Source organism: Aythya ferina (genome assembly GCF_964211825.1).
Source record: "Aythya ferina genome assembly, chromosome: 13".
Classification (NCBI taxonomy): Eukaryota; Metazoa; Chordata; class Aves; order Anseriformes; family Anatidae; genus Aythya; species Aythya ferina.
This window is the reverse complement of record NC_140311.1, coordinates 11,823,157-11,841,457: the sequence shown is the minus strand read 5'-3', so window position 1 is coordinate 11,841,457 and position 18,301 is coordinate 11,823,157. Positions and strand designations below refer to the sequence as shown.

At 40.3% G+C, this 18,301-nt stretch overlaps 1 long non-coding RNA gene across 1 annotated transcript in view; it reads left to right on the top strand.

Annotated features, from left to right (window-relative positions):
* LOC311444191 overlaps positions 1-18,301 on the top strand; it is a 433,978-nt gene that overhangs the window by 340,462 nt on the left and 75,215 nt on the right. The window contains exons 4-5 of the long non-coding RNA XR_014697698.1: positions 7,912-8,199; positions 11,710-11,855. This is a non-coding gene — a long non-coding RNA (uncharacterized lncRNA). The remainder of the gene's footprint in view (positions 1-7,911; positions 8,200-11,709; positions 11,856-18,301) is intronic.

The window sequence follows — 18,301 nt, the reverse complement described above, 5'->3', positions numbered from 1 at the left end:
CTTACCTACTATATAAATAAAATAATTTAATGAACTATGACTTGAAATCAACATGCTTAGTAATTCTTCCTTCGATTGCTGCTTCCTGCAAGGACTCAAATTCTAGCCAAGGATACACGTTGTCGAGGACTGTTATCTAATTTTAGGATAATTTTTTTTTTCAAAGAGACTTCACCATGATTTGTTTCAGTATATCTGGGGTAATCTGTTTTGTGTCAGCACAGCAGGATTTTACACTGGTGGTGAAAAACACAGCAGTAAAACTATCAGTTTCTGATGTTTTGTGTTATTAATGTGGAATCCTGACTTTCTTAAAAATTAGACACATATTTTCTGAGCTGTAATGTCAGTTTCAGCAGGAAATATGATATAGAAAATGCCTGTCAAAAAGCACCCCAGGTAGCCTCCACACTGGGGATACGGAGAGAATCACTCACCTCTGTGTAATTAAGACTGCATTTTGTTTTAGCTTTGGTTCAATACTTTTTTTAATTCTTGCTTAGAAAAAACAATCTCCCTCCCTTTGGACACACACTTCGTTTAGCATGGAACCCAGCAAAGTACTGTTAGACAGTTGATATTTATGGATGTGTTCATTGCTATTCAGCAAAGTAGTATATGTCTGAACCAAAGCCCTTTGGTGTCAGTGGAAGGACTCCTACTTCGGTGGGAAGGACTTCAGTGGGCTTTGGGTCAGATCTTTGAACAAATGTGTAACTTAAAAGCACGTACCTATGTCTTACTTAATTGAGTGGGTCAAATATTTTTTGGAAGTACTTTGTTTCATCGTGTCAATGGATTCTATTTCTCTGATAGGGACAGTGAGATGAATCTTTCCAAAGATAGGTATTCTGTGCTGACATTGCTGAGCATCAAAAGCAAAAGAAGGAAATATTTTTTTTCCATCCTTAAAACACCAGTGGATTTGTCTTTCATTTCAAATGAGTGAATGTCTAGAGTAGTATTTACCACTACGATTTATAAGTGCAATTTTTTATATTTCCTCAGAGTCATAATCTACATTACATACTGTGAATGTTTCTAACTGGAAATATCCCATCATGAAAGTGCAGATGGGCAAAAATGTTTTTAGTCATTCAGGGAATCTTGCTGAACTTGTCAGGTCTTCTTGTTTTATTGAGTGCAATGCCTTAGTAATGGGACTCATCTTTGCAAAAAGCAATTGATGTATGGGTATGCTGAATGTTCACTGTTGAAAGTCTGGTGGGTTGATAGGAGAGGTTTCTTCCCTTTATTTATTAGCAGTGAAAGAAACGTAATGAACTTTCTCCATATCATGATTTTTATGAAAGTACAGTGAAAAGAATCCAAATCCCACTGTGCTAATGTGCATACCTAACAATATGTGAGGAGCAGGAGCAATGGGTGAAATTCAGTCCTGGGCAGATGGCCAGCCCAGAGTGATTCATCATGAAAGTCCCCAATTAAGACCTCAAAACAGGGCTTAAGTGGGACTCCAGTGCCCTAAGCCTTGAGCTGGCTTTAGGCAAAGGTGGGAGGGGGAGTTCCTCCAGATGAATTATTCATAATAAATAATGCATTCTATTGGTTTAGCCTATGTTTTTTTGTTTTCTTGCATTTATTTAATTGAAATTACTCACCAAATAATTTCAATGAATAATCATGGCCTGGGGATTATTTTTGAGCAGTTCACAGTGAGCATTTCATATTCCACATTCAGAATGAGAGGCATGTCATTGAATTGTCGTTATGCACAGAGGTCACATATTTCTCTATTTGCTCCATACAGAGCAGAAAAACCTGAGTATTTGTTCAGACTCCCATGTGTTCCCAAAAGTTCTTTCCTATAAGTTCATTCTTTGAGATGTCTGTGGGCAGTTGGGCACTCGTTGGCTTTTGTGCTTGCCATCTGGTTTCTAACAGAACTGAAATTGTCCTTTATGTGTGTATGCAGTACGTGTGTATGTCTGGCTGTTCTTAAGCATTTGCCTGGTTGTTTGCAGTCTCCTGCAACATCAAACAGTAATGATTAGGATAGCTCTGTGATAGGAAAATGTTTTCAGATCAGACATTCACTACTATTTGCAGGGCTTATTCAAGGTCTTGGTTTTGCATAGGGTCAATGTGAATACTTCATTGTGTAAAATTACCTAGGTGCAAAAGAGGTTCTGGGCTGAGGTGGCAGTTTCTGGTGTCACAGGTGAAGCTAGCTTATGGCTACTGAGGACAAGGCTTACTCAATGCAGTGCGGGCCAAGAAGCTGCCTTGAGTCGAAAGAAAAGAAATTACACTGAAAAGGCAAGTAGTTCATCTCTGAAAAGGGGGATATAAGTCAGAACAAAAGAAAAAAAAAACAAACAAACAGTGATGTAGCCTTCAGGAAAAGGTGGCTTCTGTTCTGGCATTCATAAGGTAGGAAAATTTAAGTCTCTGAGAAAATAAGGACTTTATTCTGCTAGAGAAAAATATTCCGTTTTCCTTCACTCTTTCCCACATCACTTTAGGCAGAAACTTTGCTATCTCTGAACAGTAGTCATTTATCTAAAAGCTACCCTATCGCGTTTCTCTTTGTGGAGGACTGTCTGTTACAAATAATGACTTTGAAGCATGAGGTATAATAACTCAAAGTGTCATGAACAGAAATTGAAGAGACAACTGGGACATACAAGGGTTTTGGTTGCACTTATGTTTTGGGGAGAACCATTTCAAATAAAGAATTCCAGACTCCACGGAAGACTTAAAATTAATTTAGCATCTATAGTAGCTCCCTGAACTGTTACTGCACAAAACACAATACAAAAATGCATAAATTCCTGACCTAGACTTCTGACCAATCTCCCTTTGTCTTCATGGGGCCCAGATTTCAGCTGTGACGTCTGCTCTGGGAATTTTACACGCACAAATACAGACACACAAATCTCATGCATCTAATATGACATTTTATGGTGAGATTTAGGTGCTCAGGTAGAAAATAGCTATATTCAGAGTCTCCTCCCCTATTGACGGTGACCAAATTTGGCTGGTGCTTAAAATCACTTGGTATCCTGGTTTTTAACATTGGAGTTTGCCTGGGCCTGAAGTTTTTTTACTGGTAATTCTCAGAGCTCTCTCTGTCTTGATAGATGCATTTCAAAGCAGAGTTTAGAGATGTGCCAAACATGGAACCAGAATTGAAGGGACAATAGAAGGGAAAGATATTACAGTAATATTCAAATTTATATTGTGGTCATTGGGGTCCAGAATGCTGAAGACATCTCACTTCCAGCCTGAATGCTGGGGGAAACCTGAATACGTTAAATAGGCAGTCTTTTTTTTTTTTTCTGTAAAGCAATAAAATCCTTTGCACAGCAGGAGCTTCTAATGTCCCTTTCATGACTGAGGAGCAAGGGAAGCTGATAGGAGAAAAGGACAGCTCAGCTGTCTTTGGCAATTAACTATTGAATTGGTGAGGACTCTTGAAAATTGTGGGTAAAAATGTTTATGCACATATTTGCTCTGTAGTATTTTTGCTTTGCAACCACTACACTGGTTAGCATTTGAGCTTTCTAACTTGAAATCCTGTTGTTTTTGCACATGGAAGTGTTTGGCTTTGTATTTCTAGCTGGTGATTTTTGCTTGGAGTTTTATAGGGATGAGATTGTTCCCAGCTCATCCTCCATTTGGCAATGAACTGGTCAATGGGCCTGATCATCTCAAGTATAAGCATTGAAATAATTTCTCTTCCACAGTTGTCATGGCCTTCTGAAGCCTCTCTTCCCTTACAACAACTGCTTGCTTACTTTATATATATCTATATATACTAATACAAAAGAACTATTGTCTTGACAGAATACAATACCACCGACAGCTAATGCCTCTCCTTTTGCAAATCATACCTTACACTGCAATTATCTGTAGCAGGATTGGGCTCAAAAGCATTGCACCTACGGATTTCTCCCCATTCCCCTAAAATAACTTTTAGTTGTTGTTATTTTTACCCATTTTGTCATTGATTTTTGTATTCAGTATTATTAGTGTTTCGGCACTGCAGGAACAGCTAATAACATGATTCATGGACCAAGCCCTCATTGCTGTATTGTTACCTATTGTTTTGCTTATCATCTGTTTCTTTCTTTTGATGAGTGTGAGTATACCTGTGAGAAAGTGGTCGTGTCATTTTTGTTCAATACCTTAAAAGCTTTTGTAATATGAAGGTTTATATCTTGAATTTTAATTGTACAGGATGCTGCATGCACAAGCAGAATGATAGCACTTGCCAGGTAGTTCACAATAATAGACTGAGAATTTCACTATTTTTTAAAACTTAATGTGGAGGTGAAGGAAGAACCTCTGAAAGATATGTACAATTAGATTGACAACTTGTATGTCAGGCTTCTTTGTTGGTGTCATTTAAAATAGCTGAAATAGTGTTGCCACTCCCTGTCTCCATCCCCTGAAATGAGGCTTACACTGGAAGTGCTGACAACACCATTATCTTTTGAGATGGCACCATGCACTGCTTTAAATGCTGGTTATGAATGTTAATGTGTTATCTGAAAGATATTTTTTCCACATGTAGGCAGCCTAGGATAGAGTCTTAGTAATGAATTTAACAAGTTCAGGGGGAACACACAGTATGCTTATGTGAGTATTATAATGATTGGCATTTTTGCAAACAGCATATGATAAGTGGTGCAATTTTATTTTCAAAGTTTAATCAATAGAGAGCTCTTTGATATTGCCACATACTTTGCAAATAGATGCTTCCTTGGCATGCCAGCAAAACAACTTCTCTATCATGGTGTGTTTATGCTTAAGGTTTAATCAATTTGCTTTAGTAATTGTCATAAATTTTGATATCTCCAAAAATAAATTGAAGCTATAAAATAATCGTGCTTTGGGGTGGCATCCTGCTGCTAGCCTGGGTCATCTGGCTTTATAAAGGGTAAAAAGGGCACAAAGTCCCCCACTATGCCAAGTACAAGAACATGGGCTGTGTACCATTTTTTTCCCATGTATTACAAACCCATATCATCTATCTCATAGGGAACTGAGGACAGTCTTCAAGGGCTTAAGAAGGACTTTAGCAATGTCTTCTGTTACCTTTTGGGAGTGAATTTCCTCTCAGATTGGAGGAGTCTGAAATGACCTTCACACTCACTATGGGGAGGCCACAGGATTACAGTGCAACCCCCCCAGCCACTTTGATCCTCAAAATTGGGACAGTAGTGGGTGAAGCTCATTCTGTGTGGGGACAAACTTAGTCTGAAATCCCTGAAGTGACTCCTTCAGTGGGTCTTAGCATCAGTTCTGACACTCCTCAGGGAGGCTGAGAGGGGCAGAGCATTGCCTGTCTGTGGGGCCTTTGAAGCCAGTGTGGAGACTCTGGGAAGGTGCCCTGCTCCTTTGGATGAGTTTCATTCTTGCTGAGCATACTCCAATTATCTGTATTTCTTTTGTTCTTGAAATCTCAAATTCAAAGGATCATTTAAAAAACATCTAGAGGTTGGCTGTGACCACAAAGAGCTGTGATGCTAGCCCAGCTTGTCCTCCATGTTGCAGCAGCTTGCACAAATTCGTGCCGGCCCCACAAAATTGGTCCCAGGGAAGCCTGGTTACTACAGATGGCTGTTAGCGATTTATTGGATGTGGCAGCGTAAGGACACACGGTATGAACTTGGAGATAACCTTTGGCAGGGAACTCTCCCTCTCATTCTTTTTGATAAAAATACCGTCATTGGTAGGCATTTGGGAAAGAAGGAAGCTGGAACTTTTCAGATGACTTGACCTGAATCTAATGGACTGCCACTAGCACTCATGCACAACCTCCAGAGATGTCAGTGGGAGATCTGTGCCTGGCACCACTGCAGGGTATGACCCGCTCGGCATCGGGCTGGGTCCTGATCTCAGCACAGAAATTCCTCTAGAGGCATGCGGGGTTATGCCAGGCTGACATCAGCGTAAGATCAGGGTTTCTGTGTGCTCTGCATATTAAATGAGTTGTTATAGACACCCATGAAGAAACCGGTCCTTGAATTTTGTCTTTTTTAACACTTTTTACTTCCAGCAAAAAGATACCATTTCAGCAGCCAGATACTGCAGCTTCAGCAGTAGTTCCACTGTTTTTTGATACACGAAAGATTTGAGAGAATGACCTAGAGAGAGCAAAGGGATTTTCTCTTTTTTATATAATTTTATTATGTGATATCTGGGGTGTGGGGGAGCTCTGTATGTGTATATATGCACATATATTTATGCACATGTGTTTGTTTAAATAACATTTATTTTCCTTTGCTGTCTCTAGCGAATGTGAATTTCTGTGGTGCCTTTGTAAATATGCCGTAATGACCGATTCTTTTGAATTCTTTGTGCTATCTTTGCTTATGCTGAATAGCAGCCGACACTTTAATTGGAATGACTGAGCTGAGTGCATTTGCCTTTGGAATTGGACACTTTTCAGTGTGAAGAGAGGGTACCACAGACTGACTCTTCTGTCTTTATCCTCAATCAAAACTCCATTAAATGAGACCTGTAGTTTGTAGCATGGGACATTCTCCATTTCATTGAAATGCATGGGAAAGGCTGAAGACTCACAGTTTTTAAGGTTAATTAGATCCTGAAAAGAAGAATTAACTGAAGTTGTTTTCCCTGTCTTTTTTTTTTTTTCCTATCTTTAAGAGCCTTTATAATTACCTTCATCTCTGTTGGCATATTCATATATGCTTTTCCCTTTAAAGGAAAAATACCATGTACTTTTCAGTTTATTAAAAACCATTTTGATAGACAGATTCTACTAATTCTGATTTTAAACTAAAATGAACGCTGTGCTGGTACATTGTGTTAACGTTTATGCATCAGATCTTCCTATATATTACTATGAGCCATACAGTTAATCTTTATTCATTGTTAACCGAGCACTAATATTATTCACTGCATGGGCACTAAAGGAAAATTTGATTTTCAGTGAGTTACATTGTATTTGGAAAATAAAGAAAGGTATTTATTTGAACTATTTGAAACTATTTAAACTATTTGAAAATAGTTCAGGGCATGACCATTGAAAAAGTCTTTGGTGGAGGTGGTGGACTTAGCAACCAAGTTTTCCAGACTCCCCTTATGTACCTGCTGTGGACCCTCCTGTAGATTCAGAACTGTAAAAAAAATATTTCTTTTGAACTGTGATTGCAAAGCTGCCTTTAATTGCATGAAAATATTCTCCTTGTATTCATATAGGATCAGTAGTCAAGTGACCTGCTGGTAGAAATGTGCCAGTGGAAAAATCACTTTTGTACACCTAAAGAGGGCTCTCAAAGTCTTTTTTGCTGCCAGCACAGCCAGTCCTTTTGCAGGAGACCATTCAAAGTTTGAGGCAGGCGATTTAGCAAACTGTTGACTAGAGTCAGTCAATTTCTTTTGTGTATGTGTGTACGTCCTCAACTTCTCAGCTTTTTTTTTTTTTTGATGTGTGCCTGAAAATAGAGCTATTTTTCATGCTTACCCTTCTTACGTCAGTATACATAAGGAAGAGTACATAATGTAGGAGGGAGACGTCATCTTGTTCTTTTATTCAATTGTAGTTGGATTCATTTTGCAGGTGCAAGAAGTAGCATTCCTGGTCCTTCCCATTCCAGGTTTCCCCATGTTATGTTCCCTTTGAACCCTTGTCCCCACATCCTTATACAGAGTACTGCGTATTCTCTTCTCTAAACCATTATCAGTAATCCAGATGTGGTGGCTTGAGCAAGTTCACTGTAATTTCAACAATCATATGGCTATTCTTATTCTAATGATGTTCCTTGCTCCTTGTTAGTTTAAGGCAATTTTCTGTGGCTTCTTTACTGTTGCTACACAACACCCATCAGTCATGAAAGAGTGATGTTCTGAATGGATTGCGGGATTTTCTTCCTGATCCTTTTTTTTTTTTCTGTTCCTGTGATCTTCTCATTTCAGCTCTAGGTTTTAGATCTGTTGTACTGAATGTAAAATGCCTGGCAAGAGCAGGACTGAACAGAGAGACTGACAAGATAGACTGCTGATCAATCACATTAAAAAAAAAAAAAGAGTCAAACTGGAAGAGGCACAGAGGAGAGACTGCTGTGGAAGTGCAAAAGAAAAATGGGGTAACTCCTTTTTAGGAGCACAGCTTGGAGACTCTTGGGCCATCAGTCAAATGCTGGAATTGGAAGCCATGTCAGCGTAAAACAGTGCTGAAACTAATTGTCCTGATGTTACGCTGAGGTAAGCTATTATCTTGGTGATGTTTATGAGCTTCTTCATGCTGCACTTTGCTTTGCTTCTTGGAATTTGTTTCTTGGGTTGGGAATCTCTGCAGCATGTGGCAGAGGGGCAGCCACAGGGTTGCTTTCTGTTTTGTAGCTATTGGGTCAGTTGATAACTAGGAGATACCAATACTTATTTTGTCCTGCTACTTTGTCCCTAGTTGCAGTGTAACTCAGTCTTCTGCCATTAGCCTTATGTCCTGTCCTGCTAAGGACCTAAACAGTCACAATATGGTGATTCCCAACTGGGCAAAGGCAAATGAGCAGGGCTTAATATAAGAACACAGGTTCTGGCATTTTTCTGAGATGTATTGGTGCTGTATTTGCATGGTCACCTTTAGGTTTCAGTGCTAATGACTGACTTGAGATGATGAATAAATGACATACACTTAGCGTTGTCTTCAGAAAGTATCCTGACCTCTACTATAGCCAGGAGTTTTGCTTTTCCACTCTAGCTTCTGTTTTGCAAGCTCAGATTTGGTGTGCCGAAGAGGCAGGCTGAAAGGCATTTCTGAGCATGTAAGACTTCAGTTCCCTATAGTGGGTTGTGATCAGCTTTGCTTTGGAGCCTTAAGAGAGGCAAGTGCTGAGTAGCTACAAAGAGTTCATGAACGGGGCCAATGCATGGTTCTGCTGCAGTGTTCCCTTCACACTTAGGCAGTTCACACCTGATGTCATCTAAGATTTGAGATCATTTCAGCATGGCCTCATTTGACACATCCTCAGGCATCCAGGAACATTTTGAAAGTTTATTCCTTTCAGCCAACTCCCAGAGCACTCTCAAGGCTTGGCATTCTCCGTGGTTTCATAGCTTTGGTGTTCTGCCACGTCAAAGCAAATGGGCATCATTTGACACAAACAGATACAAACAGATTACCTGGAGGTACAAATACAGTGAGGTAGGGGTGTTAGTAACTAACTAGTGGCTTTTAATGGTGGCTGAGTCATGGATTCTCCCCATGGCTTTGAAACTGCCAGCAAAACAGAGTGTCAGGATTATGTGACATTTAATACAGTACTGCTGGTGGTATCAGTGCAGTGCCCAGGAACCCTGACAGTCACTCAGACTCCTTTGCCATAGGCGTGGGAAATCACTGAAGTAGATGGTTGTTGCCCCAGCTTTAACTGTGTAGTGAAACAGAGCTTCTTTGATGTCATCAATATTAGAGCAGCCTCCAAGGAGCACAAAGCCATTCTGCTTTGAAACATATACTTGTTTTTGCAGATGCTGGAAAACAAGTAGTTTGGATTCCATACAAGGGAATGCCTGGTAATGAGTCACTTGTATAAAGAGAAAGTCAAGATGCTCTGTGTAATTGCTCAATGTCAGAAGAAAGCTATTTTAACACAGCTTAGCAAGTTATGGATGTAAACCCCTCCTTTTCTGGCATCTCCTGAAAGCAGTGTATTACCTTGCTAACAGGCAAAATGCCATCCAAGCAGATGAGCTGAGGTAGGCAGCCAAAATAGCACGGCCAGGTTCACCAAGTGTGTCTGTTGAGGTCAAAGCTCCTGGAAGGCAGAGTAACAGAAGTGCTGTGTCGTGAGCTTCTGGGGCTGCCACCTGCTAATTGGATAGACCGTGTCTGCCTTAGTGCTGATCAGAGCTAATGCCCAAGATCAAAAGTTAGCTCAATGAAGATAAATCTGCAGTATGAGAGAATTCTTCGTGCAATTAAGAGTTACTGAAATATGGAATAAGCAAAGCAGTGATGGCACGTAGCTGTGTGGAAGTGTGTAGCGTGGCAAGATCCTGAGGCACTCACTGAATCTGAACAGTTTGCCATACAGTTTACAGAATATTAAAGGTCTTAATTTCTGTTTGAAGTTATAGGCTATAAAGAGCAGAGGAGGGAAGACTCCTGCAGCTAAACTGCATCCTTGCTTGCTATTCCCTATATATTAAAATTCCTCCCTCCGTTTCTGTAGAAATGGCCCCATGTCCCTAGGAGATAACTACAGGATTTTCTGATTGCTGCACAATCTTTTCAGAGGTCCCGAGGGAATTAGCACATCACCATAAGGACATGTAAAGACTGTTCTTATACTGAGGCAAAGCTAGCTCTGACTGCTGTCTTCTGTGGTATAGGGGACTCAGGCTGTAATACAATCTGAGAGATTCCTGCCGCAGAGGTAAGTGGGGAAACACACTGCTGGGGATATTACTTTTCCCCTCCAGCTTCAGTCTTGTCTTTCATCGCCAATGAAAATGTATTGTCTTAGTGCTAAGTACCACTTATCTCCATCTTGAAGGCCTCCTTCACTCAGTAAGGCTGGGAACTTAGGAATCATATCAACTGCTGAAATACCTGTTTCAGAAGCTTTCCTTTTGCAGTAATTTTTTTTTCCAATCCCCTTTCTTTCTACTCAAACACTTTGGGGAATATGGTGTTTAAAGACTTTGGAAATAAAGTGCAATCTAACCTGGAAACATGGGGGTGCTTTATTTAAAGCAGGTACATGCACACACCTCCTACACACACAACCTCCTTTTTGCCCATGTGAAAAGAAATGCTGTCCTGGAATTTGCGGTCAGTGCGTCCTGTTTGCACGTCACACATTTAGGACACCCAAATTATCCACAGGATAAGGCTGGAGAGGCCAGAAACCATTGTTTTCTGCTGCAGGACACTCTGGCAGGATAGAAGATGAACTGTCCTTTGAAAGGCAGCAGCACACTTACACAGAGGCTTAGAGCCTCTTTTTAAGGTGGATGGTGTCAAAATGAGATCTACCAGGAGCATTTCATGGTGTGCCTGTGTTCTGCTACTTTGTTAGCAGTACTAGATGTATCCTGAGTGCTCTGACCCTTGATGGACTGCAAGCCTGAGGCTGCTTCCAGCTGTCTGCCTTGCCTACCTCTCCCTGAGCAGGCAGTCGGTAGCAGACACCCACCCCAATGTCACCCTCCTTGGGCTGCCCTCTAATCCTGACCCACAAACTGGCAGCTAGCTCGTTGTCCGTCCCAAGGCATGGGTGCGTGCACCCAGCTAGTGCACTGCATCGCTATGACCCCAGTGATATCCTGGCCCTGCCCAGGACCTCTGATACCTCCCATTTGTCCCCGCGATGAATGCCTTAGTGTGCAGGCACTGACTGTGACCCCTTACGAACCAGTATGACCCAGCAGTGTGTCCTGCCCAGTGATCAGTGCCACAGCCCCACCAGCTCCATAAAGGCACATTTACTTGCACAGCCCTTTCCAGTTGGAACAAACAACATGACGTGGAGAGGCAGGTATCTCACTGATGTCTCAAAGACAGCTGCCCCAGCACTTCAGTTCTAACGTGCTGCACCCAGATGGCTCTGTGAGCTGAGCTGCATTTTTGGTGTTTTGTTTTACAGGTGTACCGAGTGCACTGAATTTAACAAAACCATGACCTGAGCCCTCTGCATAGTACTTATTAATAGCGGTCTCAGTCTCGGGCGCTGTGTGCTGCATACTAACAAGTTGTTTTCATCCTTCCAGGCCATGGGAACTGCCTCCACTTGTGCCGGCATCCTCGTCCGCTCCTTGCGTGGTATTTGGAGCCTGCACGCAGCAGCTCGGCCTGACATGCCACCTGCCACAGCTTGAGGCTTGGGGCAGCCCACGAGGGATCTGCAGAGGTTTCGGTAGGTTACAGGTGATCGCACTTACAAGGGAAAAAAGGAAGCCATCACTTGTTCAGGAGACTGTGTACAGGATTGGTGATAAGGAATATTTTTGCATTTTTTCTTATTACTATGTAGACACCTTTTTCATAATTTCTCTTTTGTCTTGAGGTGGGACGGGCTGTCCATTTCACCAGCAATATGATGCTGTAGAGCTGGCAGCCTTTCTTTCTCACAGCCCCACTATAAATGCAGAGCAAACAGGCAGGAAAGAAATGTGAAAAGGGAGGAAGTTGTGCCCTTCTGTTTCCCTTCCCCCATTTTCTGCCTGCTTTTTTCCTTTTTGTTGTTGTTGTTGTTGTTGCCCTGGTACAAATGCAGGTACAACCCAACCCTCTGAGTCTCAACTAGCCACATCAAGAGAGCTGCAGTTAACCTGTGTAAGCAGCCGTGAGGTTTTGCTCAGGATGGGCTCAGTCAAGACATATCAGCTCTGATTTCTCTTCTCTCTCTTCCTGTAATAATGACAAGTGTTGCATGGTTTCTGCTCCATTGTTTGGGTCAAGAACACACTGTTTAATAGCCAATTATTTCATACCCTAAGGAAGTGTTGGGAAAGAAGCTCCTGGGAAGTGAACTTGTTTCAGGAAATGAGACTAATGTTCAGCAGGTGAGATGTTTCCCTTTGCTCTTATTGGTAATACTGTCCCATCCCAGTGCAAGGCTGAAGTTGTTGCTATAAAAGGAATGGTTCAGATAAAGCATAATAATTTTTCCTGATTTTTTTTTTCTTCTTCACAAAAAGTGAAGGTTTAGCCAGGGCATCATGGCAAAATTCCAGTTAGGTAATTAAATTCTGCTTACTGAAAATTCCCTTTTCAAAATCTCTCCCAGAATACAACCTGCTATTCCTCTGAGCACTTTAAAAGGACTGATTCATTTTAACTTCACAGCTACCTGAATCATGAAGCCTGCTGAAATTATCCTTGACTTTCTAAACCGGAAAGCGCAGTTCCAGATGAAGCATCTAAAGCAACATTTTGCATGCTTCATTTTTGTTGTCTAAATTTATCTTTGGGGACAATTCACACACTCAACCTGTGTACCAAGTGAGTCGGATTCTGCTGACTACCAGGAGTAAACAAAATTATTTGCATGGCAAAACCAAATACTATTTAAAACTGTATTTTTATTAACATGTGGACTAGGTCGTGAATAAATCAAATTTGTGCATTGGATTTTACACGTGCAAAAACAATCATGAAAAAAACCTTCAAAGATAATCTGAGGTGTGTGGTCTGGAAAAGCAATCCAGAATAGATGATCTGCAGTATAAATTACTGCAATTTATTTTTTTAATTTACTCATGCTGCTTTAATTTATTATTGTTTATTCATTTGATAGATGGCATTTAATTTCAGTATAAGAGCTTCGGCATGAGTGTTTGATGGTAATGGTAGAAATTTATTCCTGGGCAGAAAGCCAGCATGCCACAGTCATGTCCCACTTATGCCCTCCAAGCTGTATTTAAGTGGCCTTCTGCTGCCCTTGGGGTATGTTTTACACAGGAAGCTTAAACCCTAACGCAGGCCTGCAGCTTGCTCACCAGAGTGAGGGAAAGACGGCTTTCCTGGTCTTCTGTTCTCTTCAGCAAGAAAATCAAATAACTGGATTACTGGCCTTCCAGTTGTGCTCGGCATAAACGGTTCAAAATCCCATTGTATTGAGCTTCTGAGGTGAAATTTAAATTGATAAAGCAAACAAATATATTGAATTGCTCTAATGTCAGTAGCATTCCTGTTACCTGTTTGAGTGGAATGGCTGTGACTGGTCTTTAAACAGCTAAATATACATAAGACATCTGCTGCTGGGCTGTCTGTATGACAGAACAATATAGCAAAAAAGACCCACCCACAACAGCCTACTAGAGGCACAGATTAATGCAGGTTTTCCTTCTTTGCTTATTTTCATCTTTGGAATAGAAAATGAAAGCAAACAGATAAATTCATTGCATGGTTAAAAATACCTCAAGATCTATGCAGAACATGAAATATTTGGGCTGATAGTGCAGAACTTTATTGCTTTTTTTCTGATTATACCTTCATATACATTGACTTGAATTTCCTGCCCTCGGTCTATTTTTGTTACCTGCACATATGTTATATATTTATCTAGGGCTCAATTCTATTTGTTGCATTGTGTTCATAAAGATACAATATCAGCTCAGACTTAGAGAAGCATAATAATGCGTTTTCGACCACTTTATTGACAGTATTTTATGTATTCACACATACATACCACGATCAAAAATATTTTAAGGCAAATCATTCAAATATGCAAAATAAACAAGTCCATGTGCAACCATAGTTGAGTTAAATCCCTATTCTTATATTGAGAAGTTTCCTTCTCAGTATTCCTATTGAGAAGGAAACTTCTCCAACAAGCAAGGGTTTGATCCTTACATTTTATGTAAGAGTGGTTTTGCTACAAGTTTTCTTGCTACCATCCTTTTGTATTTAAGATGTGTCTATAGAGCAGTAAACAGCTATCGAAAAATGGCTATCATCATGGTAGCATGTGCATTTATTTCCCTTGACCATTTTGATGAATACAGCCTGTACAGGGAGCAGTGGGCTGCTACCTCTGATGATGTGAGTTTGTAGCTCCTGTGTTCAAGTGAAATTTTTTGCTGGCCAAATATCTGACTAGAAACTGTAATGACTTGGGTTATTATAGAGCAAAACTCACTGATCAAATACACATTAAATTAAAAGCTGAGATACATTTTTGTAGCTTTTTGAGAATCTAGCACATGCTTTAGAGCATATTTGTGTTAATAAGATAACAAACACATAATGGATGTGGCACTTACCCACCTGAACAACATCTTCAAGGTAAAAAAAAAAAAAAGATTGATAAACAATGCATTCCATTAGTTCTCTCTTTTACAACTAATAAACTTCCTGTTCATTAAGTTATTACATGCCATTCCTCATCTTACAAATAGAACCCGTAATTCATTTTTTCCCAGAGCTGCACATTCTTTAAGTCTACAGACTAAATTACCAGAGTACATTTTGTCAATAACGCTTCTGTTTGGTGGGGGAAGGAGGGGGCAGCTAAGTAAAGTAATATGAAATGCAAGCCATTTTTTGTGTCAGAGGTCATTTATTTGCTTCAATATTGCATTTATTCTATTCGTGCATTCGCTAAACGATGATTATTATGGAAATCCCATGGTTAATCACTGTGCTACATTTAAAATGTTCCACATTTTATTGCAGACTCTTACACTTGTGAATCTACAGAGATATCTTGAACAGTAAACTGTCCTTTTGCAATGAATTGCTGACAATCTATTAGTTCAGTTGCGCATTTACTGAAAGATAAAGGCTTTCTTCTGCAAGCAGTGGGAAAGCCGCAGAGGCAAACAAAAATCATCCATATTCTGCAGTCCAAAACCAAAAGACTTGTCGTTTCCTGAGCCAGAAGAGCCCAGCACAGATGCAGGCAGCCAGTGAACCTTTCTGTGTGGGAAGTTATATGGGACTAATTTGTGTCCTAGACCAAGTTTCCAACACTACTCTTCTCACCAGGGCTTGAAGTGGGATTAGTATTCTCTGAGTATAATATATAGTATCTATTTGGAAAAAAATACAACCCAGTGATAAAATGCTTGCCTGGGGAGTGGGATAGAGCGGCTGGGGCTCTTTGCAGCTTACAGTGATTTAGAACCACTTCTGCTGTCCAGAAAGCAGGCAATCAAGATGGGGAAAAAAAGATGCAGCCTCCAATTTGCTCTCCCAGCCTGGCATTCAGCTGGATGCTCAGGTACAGGTCCCAGTGGGTACCCCATAAGAAAGCGTTCTGTGAGGAGGGGCTGCAGGAGAGAGCTGGGGGTGGCAAGGCAAATAGGCCATGCAGCAGCACCTCCCATACCCCTAGACCTCCCATGCCCCCAGTTCAGGGGTAGGGAACAGACCCTGGAGAGCATCCCAGTACCTTCCTTGTGGAGGAGCTGCACCAACCCTGGGGATGCTCTGAGCCTCCCCCATCTCTCCCCCTTCTCATTAGAAGCTGTCTGCTTTTTCCTTTCAGTGGAAATGAGCAGCCGTGAGCAATCATAATTTTCACCAGAGGGAAAAAATGTCCTCCCCCCAACACCTGTCCCTTGGGGAATTAGATGGTTCAATTTGCTGCAAGCACACTAGCAATTAAGCATCACCTATATACGGGGACAGCGCTAAGTCAGTATTAGTCTGAGTAAGGAAAGGGATGAGAAAGATTAGCAATGAACAGGAGTAGTCAAGGCTGGATGCTATTAGGGGGATGAATAAAATTTTAACTGATCCCGATGTGTCCAAAATACTGTATTGTATTACCATACTTGAATATCAGCTAGTACTTCTTCCCATTAAGTTTGTTTGACAAATACATAGGCAATTGTTGTCAATGGAAGAAATGATAGTCATTAGAAAGCACTTTTTTAAAAAGAAGAGTTGTAAAAGGGTGCTATGACAACAAAACAATGGGGTTATGACAATTAAAGACTGAAATATAAATGAGATCAATGAAATATACAATTTTTTTATTTTTTTTAATGGAATAATTAATAAATGAAAGGGGAACAAAAAGTTTCTTGCTGATGCTTTTACCCATATCATTTCTCTCTCTTGGTCTTATCTCTATCCAGACTTGAACCCCACTGAGAATATGTTCAGACTTTACAGTATGGGAACCATGCTGCCTTGGCTATTTTATTGCTTTAAGCTAACTTCTGAAGCACATAGAAATGTGCAATTGCTTCTATGACAGCTCTCTAGACATGCCCTCATTGAAGCATTTGTAAAATTGGATTGATCTAGATAGCCAGATAGTGAAATATTCAGTATTCTAGTGGAGTTTCTTTATCTACCGTCACTCTTTATTGTGATTGTAGCCTGTGTAATTTGATTACCAATTTGTAACCTTAGCACATAATATATGAAAATCAGCAGTGATCTGAAGACACTGGAAATGTTCAGAAGAATCGGAAAAGTAGAATGGGAGCTGTGGGCCTTCCGCCCACAGAAATTAATGACTGCTGGCAGCTGGAGTCTAGCCTCCAAACCTCTAGCACAATGTAACTTCATTTACATGAGCTGATGCCTCTTGAGACCCCTACTCTGAGTATATGGGGTATTTTTGGGCTTCTGCTTTATGTTCAAAAAAAAACAGCCAACCACTACCACCAGCACCACCACCAAAAAAAAAAAAAGCACAACAAAACATGATAATCTCAAAGCTTGTTGCTTTCTTTATCAGGGAAAGTTTTAATGAGAAAGTTTAACTCATTAATGTTATGTTTTGTACTAATTAGGTGAAAGTGTTTTTTCCTCTGCAAGCTGTTCCTGTTATCTGGCAGTCTTGAGCTAGGAGGTAGCATCCATAAATAGTGCTGGTTTACTTTAGTCTTTCTTATTTTTAAATTCAAATCTGCTATTGACTACTATAGCATTTATATTCTGTAGGCAGAAGAAAAATTAGACATTTAGGAGCTACATGCTGTTTCTATAGTTCCAGGACTGTGATATATATGCTCAACCTTTCTGCTATAATGTATGCTGTTTCAGTAGGAAGACAATTTATGATTCAAAATAATACATTTGACAACATGAACAGTCTAGGTCACATCTAGCAACTTAAGCATGTATTCTTGCTTATTGTTATTCAAAAAAAAACAAAGCTAGTTGAGATCAGCATTCATTGCTGACACGCTGGCTATCCTTGCATGCCGGCTGCTTTTATTTTGCAGTCCTATCATGAGCTGCTGTGATCCTCTATTTTTTTTCCCTCCTCTTTTTTTTTTTTTTTTTTTTTTTTTTCCTACTGACTGAATAAATTGCAAGTCCTGGAGCTGCTCTTGGTAAGCTGTAATTCTTGGCCATAAGACCTATATGTTTAAACTGAATGATCCACTACTCGGAGGAGTGACGGCTTCTTTTATAATCCTCTTGTTCTGGTAGACAGTAAACCATTGCTGTATACTATGAAGACAGGGGCACACTGACCATACTTGGGTCGTTTCCTGAGTTTTGCAGGTACTTCTGTCGGTGGGGCTCCTCATAACTCACACATGCAGGTCCTGTCATGAGTCATGGTATTTTTTTCTCCAGACTATATGTTTAATATTAGAACTCCAATAATTCCTGGTAGTGTTTGTTCCTCTCTTTGAAGCCAATTTAAATATGTATTTTATATTCAAACTCATTTTTAAGGATGTTATTATTCCTACTAGCATTTCTTTATCTGCCCAGAAAATGTTTTTCTTTTTCCAGACAGATTCCATTCCTCCTACCTCCTATTTGCTCAGACACCTTGTAAGTGCAGAGCATTACAGTACTGAGAAAGCATGGCTTTTTCACTGACTCTGTGACTTTGACAATTGCACTTACTGTAATTTTTCTTCTCTCCTGTCCATCTTTCAA